Source organism: Capricornis sumatraensis, chromosome 19 (assembly GCF_032405125.1).
Source record: "Capricornis sumatraensis isolate serow.1 chromosome 19, serow.2, whole genome shotgun sequence".
NCBI classification, from domain to species: Eukaryota; Metazoa; Chordata; class Mammalia; order Artiodactyla; family Bovidae; genus Capricornis; species Capricornis sumatraensis.
In genome coordinates this window covers 27,295,642-27,312,528 of record NC_091087.1, presented here as the reverse complement: position 1 = coordinate 27,312,528, position 16,887 = coordinate 27,295,642, and the positions used below count along the sequence as shown (strand labels likewise).

The following is a 16,887-nucleotide window of genomic DNA, read 5'->3' as shown; positions in this document are numbered from 1 at the left end:
TGAAGCTACTATCAGACAGTAAAGAATCCGCCTGCACTGTGGGAGACCTGGGTTCAATCCCTGGGTTGGAAAGATCCCTTGGAGGAGGGCATGGCAACCCACTCCAGTATTCTTGCCTGGAGAATCCCCATGGACAGAGGAGCCTGATGGGCTATGGTCCATGGGGTTGCAAAGAGTGGGACATGACTAGTGACTAAGCACGGTAGTGTTTAGCGCTTGGCACTTGGTAAGCACTTATCAAGCGGCAGTTTTTGTTCTGAAGACTTCTCAGGGGCCCTCTCCTGCCTTTGCTTTGGAGATCTATGCCTGGGAGGCACTGTCTGTTTCCCTGCGGGGATTTGTCGTAATCATCCACGGGGAGAGCTTCCCCATTTTTTCTTTAATCTTTCCCACCCGCAAGACCTCTCCAGGGATGTCTACACACACAGGCACACACACACACACACACACACAGGTGCAGACTTTCTTGATGTCCAGTCCTCCAACACCTCCTATCACTCCTGTGGTTCCAGTTTCCAGTCACTTCGTCCCACATGGAGTCCACCTGGCCTGGGCTTGGGGATTCCTCATTCTCTGCTTTATGCCCAGGGCCTGCGCTTCTGAGGCTTGGTCCTCGATGCTCAGACAGATGGAACGTTGCCAGCAGGGCCTGTTTGCAAGCTGCCAAAAGGATGCCCAGAGAGGCCTTTACTCTGACAAACTCACTCCTGGGGCCCCCAGGTCTATCCTCAGCCTGGCAGCTGGTGGAGAGAAGATGGCATCTCAACTGTGGACTTGGACTATTCAGTTCTTCAGGGGCCCAAGTACACACCAGATGCCACGTTGCCATGGCCTTTAGCAGCGTGACAACTGTTATACTTTCGGTGAGTATCTGGATCAGTCACTTCGGCTGAGGAAGGGGAGGTGCCAGGGACATGGTTAAACATTGGAGGAACTGAACAGCTTTACTGGGGTCTTAACAGGAACTTGGGGGAAAGGGACCCCCCATAAGAGAGGAGAAGACAGGGGAGAAGTTCAGAAGAATGATAAGGGGCCAGGACAAAATAGCAGGAGCCTCAGCCTGGGAGGTGTGTGTCCGGTGAGGAATCCCCAGTGGCAGGGACAAAGGACCTTCTTTAAAACAAGTGAGGTAAAATACACATGGCTTCCCTGATGGCTCCTCAGGTAGACGCAGGAGATGTGGGTTCAGTCCCTGGATCAGGAAGATTCCCCCGGAGGAGGAAATGGCAACCCACATAATACACATAACATAAAATTTATGTTTTTAACCATTTCTAGGGGTACATCCTCCTTGTTTAGAGCCATCACCCCATTCCATCTTCAGAATTCATCTTCCCCAAACAAAATTCTGTACCAATTAAACAATAACTTTCCATTCCTCCAGCCTCTGGCAACCACCATTCTATTTTCTGTCTATGTGACCATTCTCAGTGCCTCATAGAAGCGGAAACATACTGTGTTATGTTAGGCTTATTTCACTTAGCATACTGTCCTCAAGGTTAATCCATGGTGCAGCATGTGTCAGAATAGTCTTCCTTTTTAATGGAATAACATTCCACTGTATTGTTGTCGTTGTTCAGTCACTAAGTTGTGTGCGACTCTGCGACCCCACAAACTGCAGCACGCCACGCTTCCCGGTCCTTCAGCAGTATAACCTCATTTTGTTCATCCATTCACCCATTAGTAAACACTTGGGCTGCTTCCATCTTTAGGCTGCTATGATTAATGCTGCTATCAACATGGGTATACAAATTTCTCTTTGAAACTCTGCTTTCAATTCTTTTAGGTATCCACCTAGAAGTGGAATTGCTGCATCCTATGGTAATTCTACCTTTAATTTTTGAGGACTGGTATGCTACTGTCTACAGTGGCTGTGTTAGGGGAAGCACACTGCCTGAAACTGCCCACCCTGGCCAGGCACCCTAGTAACCATTTGCATGAGTTGTTTTACGACAGGAGGTCCTGGTAAGGAACATGGAACTAATAAGCCACCAGCAACCGGAAGAATTCAGGAAAGGTCAAAAGGAGACACTACGTGTCTGACCACCTCCCTGAATCCTTCTCGCTGGCATCCATCTTGGCTGAGCGATGCGTGTGCCATCAGGAAGGACTCTGAGTCAGAATGATTGGCTAAAGACAACCTGGAAACTAATCCCATCAACATAAAACCCGAGATTGTGAGCCACATTGCAAAGCAGTCCTCCTGGGTTTCCTTACCCCACTGCTTTCTGCCCAGGTGCCCCTTCCCAATAAAATCTCTTACTTTGTCAGCACATGTGTCTCTTCGGACAATTCATTTCCGAGTGTTAGACAAGAGCCCACTTCCGGGCCCTGGAAGGGGTCCCCCTTCTTGCAACAGCTGTATCATTTTACATTCTCACCAACAGTGTGTTAAAAGTTCCGATTTCTGAAAAGACAACCTACTAAATGGCAGAAAACATTTGCAAATGATATAACCAGTAAGAGTTAATATTAAATGTACATAAAGAGCTCATACACCTCAACATAAAAAAACTCCCAAACAACCCCATTGAAATATGGGTGGAAGATCTGAATAGACATTTTTCCAAAGACTTACAGATGGCCAATAGGCACATGAAAAGATGCCCAACATCATTAATCATCAGAGAAATGCACATTAAAGCCACAATGAGATATCACCAAACATCTGTCAGAATGGTTATCATCAAAAAGACACAAATAAATGGTGAGGATGTGGAGAAAAGGGAATCCTCATACACCAGTGGTGGGCATATAAATTAGTGTAGTCACTGCAGAAAACAACACTGAGGTTTCTCAGAAAACTAAAACTAGAACTGCCAAACGACCCAGCAGTCCCACTCCTAGGCATACCTCCCCCAAAATTAGAACACTAATCTGAAAAAGCACACACACCATAACGTTCACGGCCGCATTGTTTATAATTGCCGAGATATAGAAGCAACCCAGGCGTCCTCAACAGATGAAAGGATAAAGAAGAGGCAGGATACAACAACAACAGCATAACAAAAATGAAAGAGAATCTGCCGGTTGCAACAACATGGTTGCACCTAAAGGGTATTCTGCTAGGCGAAATAAGTCAGACGATGTCATTTATACGTGTAATCTAGTAAATAAAAAGAAACAGACTCATAGATACAGAGAATAATCTAGTAGGTTAACTATGGGAAGAGGAGACAGGGGAGGGAAAAGATAGGGGCAGAGAATTAAGAGGCACAAACTTCTACGTATAAAATAAATGAGCTGCAAGAATATACTGTAGGAAACAGGGAATACAGTCAATATTTTGAAATAACTATAAGTGGAATACAACCTTTAAAAATTGTGAATCATGGCCTTCCCTGGTGGCTGAGGGGTAAAGAACCCTCCTGCCACTGCGGAAGACACAGGTTCAACCTGGGAAGGTCCCACATGACACAGAGAATCTAAGCCCGCGTGCCACGAGTACTGAGCCTGCGCACACCGAGCAACCGGGGAAGCCTAATGCTCTGGAGCCGTGCTCTGCAATAAGACGGGCTACTGCGACGAGAAGTCCCCCAGCGCAACTAGTGAGTAGCGCCCACTCGCTGAAACTAGAGAACACCCCTCACAGCAACGAAGACCCGGCACTGCCAAAAATAATAAATAAAATTTATTTTAAAAAATTGTGAATCACTATGTTGGACCCCTGAAGCTTATATAATATTTTTACAGCAAGTAATGCCTCAATCGGAGAAGGCAATGGCATCCCGCTCCAGCACTCTTGCCTGGAAAATCCCACGGATGGAGGAGCCTGGTGGGCCGCAGTCTATGGGGTCACTAAGAGTCGGGCACGACTGAGCGACTTCACTTTCACTTTTCACTTTCATGCATTGGAGTAGGAAATGGCAACCCGCTCCAGTGTTCCTGCCTGGAGAATCCCAGGGACAAGGGAGCCTCATGGGCTGCTGTCTATGGGGTCACACAGAGTTGGACAAGACTGAAGTGATTTAGCAGTACCAGTAGCAATACCTCAATAAAACACAAAAGTTATGGGAATTCCCTGGTTGTCCAGTGGTTAGGACTCGGTGCTTTCACTGCTGTGGCCCACATTCAATCTCTGATTGAACTAAGATCCCTCAAGCCACACAGTGCACCAAGTTCAGTTCAGTTCAGTCGCTCAGCCGTGTCTGACTCTTTGAGACCCCATGAATCGCAGCATGCCAGGCCTCCCTGTCCATCACCATCTCCCGGAGTTCACTCAGACTCACGTCCATCGAGTCTGTGATGCCATCCAGCCATCTCATCCTGGGTCGTCCCCTTCTCCTCCTGCCCCCAATCCATTCCAGCATCAGGGTCTTTTCCAATGAGTCAACTCTTCTCATGAGGTGGCCAAAGTACTGGAGCTTCAGCTTTAGCATCATTCCTTCCAAAGAAATCCCAGGGTTGATCTCCTTCAGAATGGACTGGTTGGATCTCCTTGCAGTCCAAGGGACTCTCAAGAGTCTTCTCCAACACCACAGTTCAAAAGCATCAGTTCTTTGGTGCTCAGCCTTCTTCACAGTCCAACTCTCACATCCATACATGACCACAGGAAAAACCATAGCCTTGACTAGACGGACCTTAGTCGGCAAAGTAATGTCTCTGCTTTTGAATATGCTATCTAGGTTGGTCATAACTTTTCTTCCAAGGAGTAAGCGTCTTTTAATTTCATGGCTGCAGTCACCATCTGCAGTGATTTTGGAGCCCCCAGAAATAAAGTCTGACACTGTTTGTACTGTATCCCCATCTATTTGCCATGAAGTGATGGGACCAGATGCCATGATCTTCGTTTTCTGAATGTTGAGCTTTAAGTCAACTTTTTCGCTCTCCTCTTTCACTTTCATCAAGAGGCTTTTTAGCTCCTCTTCACTTTCTGCAATAACCTCAGTGCACCAAAGAGGGGAGGAAATGTTCCAATTACTCCACATCCTCACCCACATTTGTCATTTTCTTGTTCTTCTTCCCTGACTCTGAGTCCAGGATGGGTGGACAGCAGAGGAAAGAGAGAGGATGGAGAAGTGGGAGGAAGGGGCCTGGGAGGGCAGGGGTGCTGGACTGTGGCCATCGGGTGCCTGGAACACAAGGCATCTTGAACCCTTGAACCCGGGAAACAGTGAGGAAGATGCTAGGGGTCCTACTTCCTGTGATGGAAGTGACAGGAGATTCTATTTAGATCTCAAGGGCCAGGGCCATCCCAGCTGGCACACAGCTCACAGCCTGGGCACTTGGTCCTTGCCTGAATTTACCTCGTGGGCAGACCATCTCCAGGCCAGGCCTGGGGAGCTGGGATCAGCGCAAGGGGCCATAAGGGGCTGCACGCCTGGGTGACTCTGCCTGTGGTCGGGGCCCACCACCCCTCCCTGAGTAGACACTGCCACCTTCTGGCCCTTTGTTGACCAACTGCCCCACCCCATCCCAGGAAGAGCTTTGTCTTAATCAAGAAAGGGAACTGGACCTCTGTGTGTGTGTGTGTGTGTTTAGTCACTGACTGTGACCCCCACGGACTGTAGCCCACCAGGTTCCTCTGTCCATGGGATTCTCCAGACAAGAACACTGGAGTGGATTGCCATGCCCTCCTCCAAGGGATCTTCCCAACCCAGGGATCAAACCTGTCTCCTGTAATGGCAGGCGGGTTATTCACCCCTGAGCCACCTGGGAAGCCCGAGGTTTCCTCTACTTGTTTACAATCCTGTCTTCCTGGGGCCCACCCAGGTTGCCTGCCTCAGAGCCTTTTCAACCTGTCGGTCTCGCCCACTGAGAGCTTAACGCAAGGGCTGCTGCTATGCTGCTCCAGAGATAGGCTTTGTCTGCCTTGATTTTCTGTTGACTGGGGGCAGGGCCTCACTGTGGACTGCCATCTTTGCTGGGGTAAAGGGTCCAGCCACGAGCGCTGTTTCCAGGGTCTCTCCATTGTTTTTCTGTTTGCTGGTTGGTTGGTTGGTGTTTTGTTTTGTTTTTTTGAGGGGGCGGAAATCCTCAACTATTGTTCCCTCTTAGGCAGGCCTGTGGGGATTCCATGACTAGTTAACCAGCTTCTCAAGTTTCTCAAGGTGTTTATTTCTCTCTCTGTTTTTTAACAGTTTAACTTCCCCCTCTCCTCCCAGCAGCCCCCCCACCCCCCCACCCCCACCCCCACCCCCCGACCCCCACCCCCACCCCCAGCCCCCGCCACTTTGTCTCATTACTTGAAGTGTGGACAAACACTTTCCTCCGGGCCCCATAAGAACCACTGTAACTTGGCCCCAAGCCCTTTGGGGGACTTCCCTGGTGGTCCAGTGGCTAAGTCTCTGAGCTTCCAATGCAGGGTGCCAGGGGTTAGAGCCTTGGTCATGGAAATAGTAATAGCTCCCACATGTTGCAACTAAAGATCTTGAATGTCATCACTAAGACCTGGCACAGCCAAATAAATACACACTACAAAAAAAAATTTTTTTTTTAGGAAGCCCTTTGTTTGCTGTCTCAAACTCAGTGTTAAAACCCAAATCCTTTCCAGCAGCAGACCCCACTGGAAGACCAGCTCTTCAGTCTTCACCAAGACCAGCTCCTGGGTCTTCCCATTCCCAAGTCCCAAATCGCTAGACTACCATGTTGACTGGTTTCTTGTCTTAGATTCCAGGATGTCCAATAATGTTGTCCCGGCCTTGTCCAGGGAGGTCCTGAGTCCCTGGGGGTTCAGTGGGGGAAAGGAGGAACCTGGCGGAGAGGCCAAGGCTTCCCGGGTATACACCGCATCTGCTGATGGTCCGCCCCCCTTGCCCACCTCCTTCCCTGACTTGAAGATTCTCTGCCCACTCCACCTTTCCTCCCTCCTCGCCACAGGGCAGATCTATTCATTAGCCACCGGCAACAATGCAATTCCTGCTTCCTTTTCCCCTAGGCAGCATGTTTCAGAGGTTCCTATGGAGACTGGCCTTCTGGAGGTTGAGGGGTCATGGCCAGAACACATGTTCCAGCCAGATCGCAGCCAGTTGTTCAGAGGGTGTCCTTCCCTTCTACCCAAAGGTGGTGGCTGTCAGATATTCTGGAAACAAGGATGCTCACTCCTCAAGTCCTCAGGGGTTGCTAAGGGGACCTTGGGGCTTCCCAGGTGGTGCTGCTGGTAAAGAATCTGCCTGCCAAAGCAGGAGATATAAGAGATGTGGGTTCTCTCACCGAGTTGGAAAGATCCTATGGAGGAGGGCATGGTAACCCACTCCAGTATTCTTGCCTGGAAAATTCCTTGGACAGAGGAGCCTGGAGGGTTACTACAGTCCATAAGGTTGCACAGAGTCAGACATAACTGAAGCGACTTTGCATGCACACATACAAGGGCACTCTGAGGTTGTCTCTATTCCGCTGGTTCGACCCAGGGCTTCAGAAGCTGTCCAGACTGTGACGTCCAGCAGGGCAGACACAGATCAGCCCTTTGGCTCCCCAAGAGCCCTGTGGAGTGAGCATGAGCGACAGTAACAGGGAAAGAGACATGGTAGGAGATGGGAGGAACCACTCCTCTGTTCCTGGGGGCTGTTCTGGGGGCTGCCCCTCTGACCATCAGACCTAGAAGGACCAGGTCCTGCTGACACACCCCCAACCCCACTGGCCATCCTCTTTCTGGAATTTTCTGCAAGCCATTTTTTTAAATGGTCTTTCAGCCATGTCTGACCGTTTGTGACCCCATGGACTGTAGCCCGCCAGGCTCCTCTGGCCATGGGATTCTCCAGGCAAGAATACTGGAGTGGGGTTGTCACACCCTCCTCCAGGTGATCTTTCCAACCAAGGGATTGAACTCAGGTCTCCTGCAGTACAGGTGGATTCTTTACTGTCAGAGCCACCAGGAAACACCACTATGAAGCTCTTTGAAAAAAAAAATTATATATATTATATATTATATAATATATTATATTATATATATATATTATATATATATATATATATATATTTCATACGTGGGACTGGAATTGAATTTATAAAGTTTCCTTAATTTATTTATTTTTTGGCTGCGCCTTGGGGCATGGGGGATTGTAGTTTCTGGACCAGGGATTGAACCCTTGCCCCATGCATTGAAGTCTTAACCACTGGACCACCAGGGCAGTCCCTATAATGTTGATTTTATATTTAGTCTCACTTAAGTTTTCAATAGCCTCCTGCAGATCCTGGAATAACAGAGTCCTTACCAAGTCTGGAACATCCCATGGATGGAGGAGCCTGGTGGGCTGCAGTCCATGGGGTCCCTAAGAGCCGGACACGACTGAGCAACTTCACTTTCACTTTTCACTTTCATGTATTGGAGAAGGAAATGGCAACCCACTCCAGTGTTCTTGCCTGGAGAATCCCAGGGACAGGGGAGCCTGGTGGGCTGCTGTCTATGGGGTTGCACAGAGTCGGACACGACTGAAGTGACTTAGCAGCAGTAGCAGTAGCAGTACCAAGTCTTGAAGGCCCAAGAGGAATCAGCCCCTGCCCCGTCCCCTGAACTCACCACCCAGCCCTCTCCCCTGGCTCACCAAACTCCAGGCACACTCATCTTCTCAAGGTCCTGCCATTCCAAGCCTGATCCAGCCCCAGGGACTTTGCACTGACTGTTCCTTCTGCTCAGAATGTTCTTCACACCGGTGGCCTCATGGCCGGCTCCTTGTTGTTTGGTTTGTAGCTCAGACGTCAGCCTCCCCTGACTACTCCAGTCTAGAGTAGCCTCCCTTCCGTAAGCTCTATCTCCTCATCCTATTTCACTTTCTTCTCCACACACAACCCTCTCTGAAGCTTACACTTCAGCATCCCTCACTCACACAGTCCCCTTCCAAGGGTCTCCCTAATTTTGTATTATTTTCTCAGAAAGGATCCCCTTCTCAGCCAACCCAGCTGTGTAAGCTCCAGGCCCCTCAGAATCTAGACTCATCTGTACCCAGAGCAAAGGACCAGGGTGTATTTAGTACATCCTGTGCCTGCCACTGGCAGGAAGACAGACTCAGCATTCCTCCTGCCAGGCTATTTCAACACTCGTGGCCTCCCTGATCTCTTTCGGTCTGGATGCCAAGAGGAAACCTTGCCCAGGAATCTGGGTAACTGCCCTGCTCACTGTACCCAGGATTCAAGGTTGAGGTGGGGGGCATAGTGGGAGTGGAGGTGGGGGAGAATGAGGGATGTCCAAACTCCAAAGGCGGCTCTCTGTGTGTCTCCTTCTGGACACCCCTGCCCTGACTCCCCCAAACAGACATAAACGTTCTCAATCAGCAGCCACACCACTCTCTATTTAGCGAGGAGACTGAAAAATCTATACTTCCGTAGAATCTTTAATCTCTTTCTCTTCTAAGATATTTTGGCAAAGCTAATCCTAAGGTCTATCACTGACTCCTCCTCTCACCAGCTTGAGCATATCTTCAGTGCGCAGGTTTTAACCCTCCTGCTGCCTTGCCCTTGGCGGCCCTGGCTAAGTGATCACACAACTTTTCCACTGGGCCTTCTGTATAACCACCACTGATTAAATTGGGGAGAAAACCTAATTACATCCTAATGAAGTTCAGGTCTAAATGATTGAAGAAGGACTTTCCTGGTGGTCTGGTGGCTAAGACTCTGTGCTCCCAATGCAGGGGGTCTGGGTTAAATCCCTAGTCAGGGAACTAGATCCCACATGCCACAGCTAAAAATCCTGCATGCCCCAACTAAGACCCAGTGCAGCCAGATAAATAACAGGTAACTTGTACTTCTCACATTTCTCGAGGCTGGGACTCCAAGAACAAGATGCCGGCTGATTCCATGTCTGATGAGAACCAATTTTCAAGCTGCAGACACCTGGCTTCCCCTTGTGACCTTCCATGGTGGAAAGAAATCCAGAGACCCTCAAGCCGTTACTGGGAGCCACGGTGAGCTGTCCTTAGTATCCAGGCAGACTGTCACCTCCTGGTGGCCAAAGCAGTAAGAAAGTTGATGGTGAATGAACGTATTGAGCTTAAGGACTGCAGACACACAGCATGCACAGACTCCCGTCTGTGATGTTGGGCAGTGACTCCTGCGAGGACTGTGCCTGACCCCACCCCACACACGTGTTACTTCTGACTTCAGCTCATCTCTTGTTAACTTCCACTGACCAACTGGTTGTCACAAACTCCACCAGTCTCCTGCGTGTTCCCAACTATTCATCCCCTCACTTTCTGCCTCCCACTTGTCAGAGGAAATAGACGCCATCAGGCAGCCACCTCCTCCCCAGGAAAGAAGGGGGAGACTCTCTGCCGTCTGCTGTCAGGGGCTCAGACCCCTCAGGGTCTGGGGCCTCAGCCACCTCTTGCCTTTACCCTTCTCTCTCACTGGGATATTCAGCCTCACCTCTGCCAGCTCCTTTTCCTGAGCGTTTAAATTTACCAAAGGTTGGGAACTCTCTGGCGGTCCATTAGTTAGGACTCTGAACTCTACGGCTGAGGGGCCAGGTTCAATCCACGTTATTGTTGTTGTTGTTCAGTGGCTAAGTCACGTCTAACTGTCTTAAAACCCAAATTCCCAAAGCCCTCCTTCCACCTCGGCTTCTGATTCCTTTTCCCTGAAAGAGAGGTCTACAATGGCTGACCCACTTTGCTAACTCCTAGCCTTTCCTCACAGAGAAGGCAATGGCAACTCACTCCAGTACTCTTGCCTGGAAAATTCCATGGGTGGAGGAGCCTGGTAGGCTGCAGTCCATGGGGTCGCACAGAGTCGGACACGACTGAGCAACTTCACTTTCACTTTTCACTTTCATGCATTGGAGAAGGAAATGGCAACCCACTCCAGTGTTCTCGCCTGGAGAATCCCAGGGACGGGGAAGCCTGGTGGGCTGCCGTCTATGGGGTCGCACAGAGTCGGACACGACTGAATGCGACTTAGCAGCAGCAGCAGCAGCCTTTCCTCAACCCATCGCTGGGAAAGCACCTGCTTTCCCTGCGGCAGCTGCCGTACCCCCCAGCAGAGAAACAGGAGTGCCCACTGCCAAGGTCACAGATGGCCTCCAGCTTTTCTTTTTGGTCGAGCTGCGTCTTTGTTGCAGCACACAAGCTTTTCTCTAGTTGCAGCGCGTGGGCTCAGTAGCTGCGGCACTGGAGCCTAGTTGCCATGCAGCATTTAGCATCTTAGCTCTATGATCAGGGATTGGACCTGTGTCCCCTGGACTGGAAGGCAGATCCTTAACCACTGGAGCCCTGGGAAGTCCCACAGATGGTCTCTGGGAGGCTAAACCCAGGGGACACCTCAGCGCTCCACTTCTTGTCTGTTCTGTAGTCTTCCCACTTCGGTTCATCCTTTGGGAATCTCACACTTTCTGTGACAGCCCTTTTAGGGGTCTCCTCTTCCTCTGGGGCCCTCAGGTATTGGTGCCCCGCAGGGTCTCATCCACTCTCCCGCCTCCCCGCATCTCCTCCACCTCACAGCACACTGTCTTCCTGAGCAATCTTTTCAGACCCAAGGCTTCACCACTGTCTCTAGGCTGAGAACATTTAGGAGGAAGTAACACGTTGAAGTTGCTTCCCAGGTGGTGCAGCAGTCAAGAATCCATCTCCCAATGCAGGAGACGTGGGTTCGATCCCTGGGTCAGGAAACTCCCTTGGAGGAGGAAATGACAACCTTCTTCAGTAATCTTGGCTGGGATATCCCATGGACAGAGGAGCCTGGTGGGCTACAGTCCATGGGGTCACAAAGACTTGGACATGATTAGAGACGAAACACACTCACAACATGTTGAAGAATGAAAAATAAGCATATATGGGAGGTCTAGTGGTTAAGATTCCATGCTTCCAATGCAAGGGGCACAGCTTTGATCCCTGGTTGGGGAACTAAGATCCCACATGCCACATGGCTCAGCCAAAAAAAAAAAAGCATATATGAACTTAGACTACCATGTGAAGGAAGACAGTTGAGGGAGAAAGGAAAAACACTGGGACACTGGCTCTTTCCCTTATGATTGTTTGCAGATGAGCACGCCACTCTACGTCCTGGATTTCTCACAGAACTGGAATAAAAATAGTACGCACTTCATAGGGTTGTTATGCAGCTTAAGCGGGGTAATTCTAGAATAAGCACCCAGTGTCTGTACTTGTCAACATCATGACTCTGTTATTTGCAGGGGTAGAGAAGCAATAGGGAGATGAGAGGTTAAGCTGAGAAATGGATAGCTTGGATTCAGGTTTCGAAATATATGAAGGCAGTAGACTGATGGGGTCTCTTTGCCAAGGGCATTCCTAACCCAACAACACAGACACCATGGGGCTCAGAGCCCAGGAGTTGGAAGCTCCTTCCCAGGCCTGCTGCTCTCCTTCTGGCTATCTGGTTGACCTTGTGAGCCCCTGATGTGGGTTCAGCAAGTGGTTGGCTACAATCCCCTACGTGCACATCCCAGGCATTCCCAAGACAGTCTGTCCTGAAGCAGGGGGAGGTGCCAGTGGCTGCGAATGATAAACAGTTTAGAGTCAGGGAAGGAAAGGTCACCTTTGGGCTGTGACCTGGGGGAAGGGACACTTGTCCCAGAGGAACAAGCACTAGTCCCTAAGAAGTACATTGAACCTGCCCTTGGCACTTGTCCAGTCGCCAGGTCTTCAACACAAATGCTACTTGTCGGTGACACAGGCTTCAAGTGAGGGCTCGTAGGCTAATTTGTGGTAAGTGTGCTAAGTCGCTTCAGTTGTGTCTGACTCTTTGCAGTCCTATGGACCATAGTTCACTAGGTTCCTCTGTCCATGGGATTCTCCAAGCAAGAATACTGGAGTAGGTTGCCATGCCCTCCTCCAGGGAATCTTCCCCACCCAGGGTTTGAACCTGACTCTCTTATATTGCCTGCACTGGTAGGTGGGTTCTTTAACACTAGCTCCACCATCAGCCTGCAATGCAGGAGATCTGGATTCAATTCCTGGGTGGGGAAGATCCCCTGGAGGAGGACAAGGCAACCCACTAACAGTATTCTTGCCTAGAAATCCCCAGGGACAGAGGAGCCTGGCGGGTTACAGTCAGCAGGGTTGCAAAAAGTCAGCCACAACTGAGTCACTAAGCACCGCACACAGGCCACCAATTCCATGATGGCTGCAGCCGACTTATACAGGCTCAAGAGAGCCAACTGTTAAATTTTCAGGAATTTTGTAAGCCAATTATTAAACATAGGCACTATCAAAAATTAAGTTATGCAAACTCACAATGAAATAAACCATACTGAAAGACTCTAAACTCATTGATTCCTATTTTATGGTATTTTACTAGTATTTCCCCTCTTCAGGATATTTACATGTATTGTATCTATCTGATGGAAAACTCTAACGTGGAAATACTATACAACTCTGTGTTCAGTGATGTTATGTTAATAGTTCGAAATTGGCCATGGTGGAAGTATCTATACTACAGAAATGCTACAAATCAACATACAGACACACCCTCCATAGAGCTGGTTGTTAGCATTTACTGGGGACTTTCCTGGTGGTCCAGTTGTTAAGAATCTGCTTTGCAATACAGGGGACACAGGTTTGATCCCTGGTGGGGGAACTAAGATCCCACATGCCTTGGAGCAACTAAGCCTGTGATCCGTTGCAGCTACTGAGCTCATGCGCACCAGAGCCCACACATCACAGCTAGAGAGTCTATGCACTGCAACGCAGAGCCTATGTGCTGCAACTAAGACCCGATGCAGCCAAATCAATTAATTAAAAAAACAAAACATTTACCAGCACCCCCCAGATAAGCTGATGTCTAGAAAAAAAATTTTTTTGGCCCTGTGACTTGTGGGATCTCAATTCTCAGACCAAGGATTGAGCCAGGGCCATGGCAGTGAAAGCCCACTATCCCAACCACCAGGCCACCAGGGAACTCCTACTGAAATTTTGTCTTTAGCCACTTCTTCTGGGCTCAGCTGGTAAAGAATCTGCCTGCAAAGCAGGAGACCTGGGTTTGATCCCTGGGTTGGGAAGATCCCCTGGAAAAGGGAACAGCTATCCACTCCAGTATTCTGGCCTGGAGAATTCCATGGATTGTCTTGTCCATGAGGTCCCAAAGAATCAGACATGACTGAACGACTTTTACTTCTGATGAGTTCCAGCAGTCTCCATCAGCTCCACAGAAACAGGACCTTCTAGTTTGGGTAGTGTAATAGTGTTACTTGCTCAGTCATGTCTGACTCTTTGCGACCCCATGGATTGTAGCCTGTCATGCTACTTTGCCCATGGGACTCTCCAGGCAAGAATCCTGGAGCGGGTTGCCATTTCCTTCTCTAGAGGATCTTCCCGACCTAGGGACCGAACCTGGGCCTCCTCCATTGCTGGCAGATCATTTACTGTCTGAGCCACCAGGTAATCTCACTGGACTATATCCCACAGAATGTGAATGTTATTGTGTTCAGTCGCTAAGTTATATCCAACTCTTTGGAACTGCAAAGAGGCTGCAGATGGACTGCAGTATGCCAGGCTTCCCTGTCTTTCACTGTCTCCTGAAGTTTGCTCAAACTCATGTCCATTGAGTTGGTGATGCTATCCAGCCATCTCATCTTCTGTCACCCCCTTCTCCTCCTGCCCTCAATCTGTCCCAGCATCAAGGTCTTTTCCAGTGAGTCAGCTTTTCACATCAGGTGGCCATAGTACTGGAGCTTCAGCTTCAGCATTAGTCCTTCCAATGAGAATAATGGTGGTCATTACTGATCACTTAACACTTGTCTCATCTTCCTTTAGGTTGCCCTTACAACATCACCATGAGCTTGGTATTAAATTTTACTCTACCATTTTGCAATGATAAAGTGAGCCACAGAGAAAGTAAGTAAGCCTCTCTCAAGGTAACCAGAAAAAAAAAGGTAACCAGAGAAACTAATCCTCTCCTAACCACTACAGATAAAGAATAATCTGATAAAGAAATGTGATTAAGTGGCTCAACTGCCACTCCTTCAAGGCGCCAGCCCTGACTTTAATTTTCCCTACCAAAGGGCATTCATCTTGATGTTGTTTTATTGTTCTTAGTCACATTAAATAAAACAGAATATATCCTATCCCAGAACTTTAGACTTTAATGAATAAGTAAGACAGTTCTGGAGTCACTCTTTCAGTTGGCATGTTATTATTCAGTCTCTCAGTCGTGTCCAACTCTTTTCAACCCCATGGACTTGCAGCACGCCAGGCTTCCCTGTCCTTCAGCATCTCCTAGAGTTTGCTCAAACTCATGTCCATTGAGTTGGTAATGCTATCCAACCATCTCGTCCTCTGTCATCCCCTTCTCCTCCTGCCTTCAGTCTTTCCCAGCATTAAGGTCTTTTCCAATGAGTTGGCTCTTTGCATCAGGTGGCCAAAGTATTGGAGCTTCAGCTTTAGCGTCAGCCCTTCCAATAAAAATTCAGGGTTGATTTCCTTTAGAATTGACTGGTTTGATCTCCTCTAAACAATCAATTATTAATTAGGAACTGAGATCCAGCTATGAAACCAACTCAGTTCAAGATCTGCACACCTCTCATGAAAGCTAAAGACCAGAGTCTTTAAAGTTCCCACAACCTGTAAAAGGTTACAGAGCTTGTAAGAGATGAAGACAAGATATTAACTAGGCCTGCCTGGATTCCAGAGTCCCTGCTCCAGTAAGAGGCATATGATGACTGGGTTAACAAGCAAAACTCAACTGAGTAAATTTAAAGATTTAATTGTCCTTATTTAATGATTCATGAATTGAGCAGCACTCCATCTGGCAAACGAGCTCTGAGCAACTGTTCAAAAGGGAAGACTTTACAGGCAGGAGGCAGGGCAAGGAAGTTATTCTAGCTGAGAGTGGATTGTTTCAGGCAAGGTCACCTTCCTTTAAGGGGCAGCTGGTACTATCAGGCCGGTAACCCTTACTAGTGCTGACCAGGTAATTCCAGATTGGCTGATTAAAGATCACATTCCTGGGAGAGGCTGAAAATGCCAAGAGGTTAGGGCTTTTTGTTTTTGTATTTTACTGAAGTATAGTTGATTTGCAGTGTTGTGTTAGGGGCTCCCCTGGTAGCTCAGCTGGTAAAGAATCTGCCTGCAAAGCAGGAGACCCTGGTTTAATTCCTGGGTTGGGAAGATCCCCTGGAGAAGGGATAGGCTATCCACTCCAGCATTCTTGGGCTTCCCTGCTGGCTCAGTTGGTAAAGAATCAGCCTGCAATGGCTACCCACTCCAGTATTCTGGTGTGGAGAATTCCATGGACTATAGTTGTGGAGAAGGAAATGGCAACCTACTCCAGTATTCTAGCCTGGAGAATCACATGGACAGAGGAGCCTGGTGGGTACAGTCCACGGGGTCACAAAGAGTCGGACACGATTGAGTGACTAATTTTCTTTTTCAGTGTCGTGTTATAGGTTAGTTATTAAGTCTTGACTTGCTGATATGGAGTTTAGCACAAGGGAATTCATTTGGAGTCTGTTGTCTCTTTTTCAACACTATTAGGCATTTATTTTAAAAAGTCTTGTAGACGAATATTTGTGCTAGGTTGCTTCAGTCATGTCTGACTTTTTGCAACCCTATGACCATAGCCCACCAGGCTCCTCTGTCCATGGGTTTCTCCTGGCAAGATACTGGAGTGGATTGCCATGCCTTCCTCTGGGGGATCTTCTCAGAAGAATATTTAATGGTAAAGAAAAAAGCCTGTTAAGTATTAAGTTAAGGGACTTACCTGGTGGTCCAGTGGCTGAGATCCTGAACTCCCAACACAAGGGGTCCCAGTTTCATCCCTGGTCAGGGAACTAGATCCCAAATGCTGCAAACTGCATGCCACAACTAAGACCAGTGCAGCCAAATAAATAAAATCCATTTTTTAAAGTATTAAGTTAAAAATGGAAGTTAAAAAAATCTGAACTGTATCAATTCCTGGGTACATATTGTTTTTCACATTTAACGTGTCTGAATTTGCATCAAAAATCAATTCCAGGGGAATTATAGATATCAATGTGAAAGATAAAACAATAAAGCTTCTAGA

General features: G+C 48.4%; 1 pseudogene; it reads right to left on the bottom strand.

The window, feature by feature from the left end:
• Positions 1-791: 791 nt before the first annotated feature.
• The window catches only part of LOC138094932 (acireductone dioxygenase-like), a 32,992-nt pseudogene continuing 16,896 nt past the window's right edge, over positions 792-16,887 (bottom strand).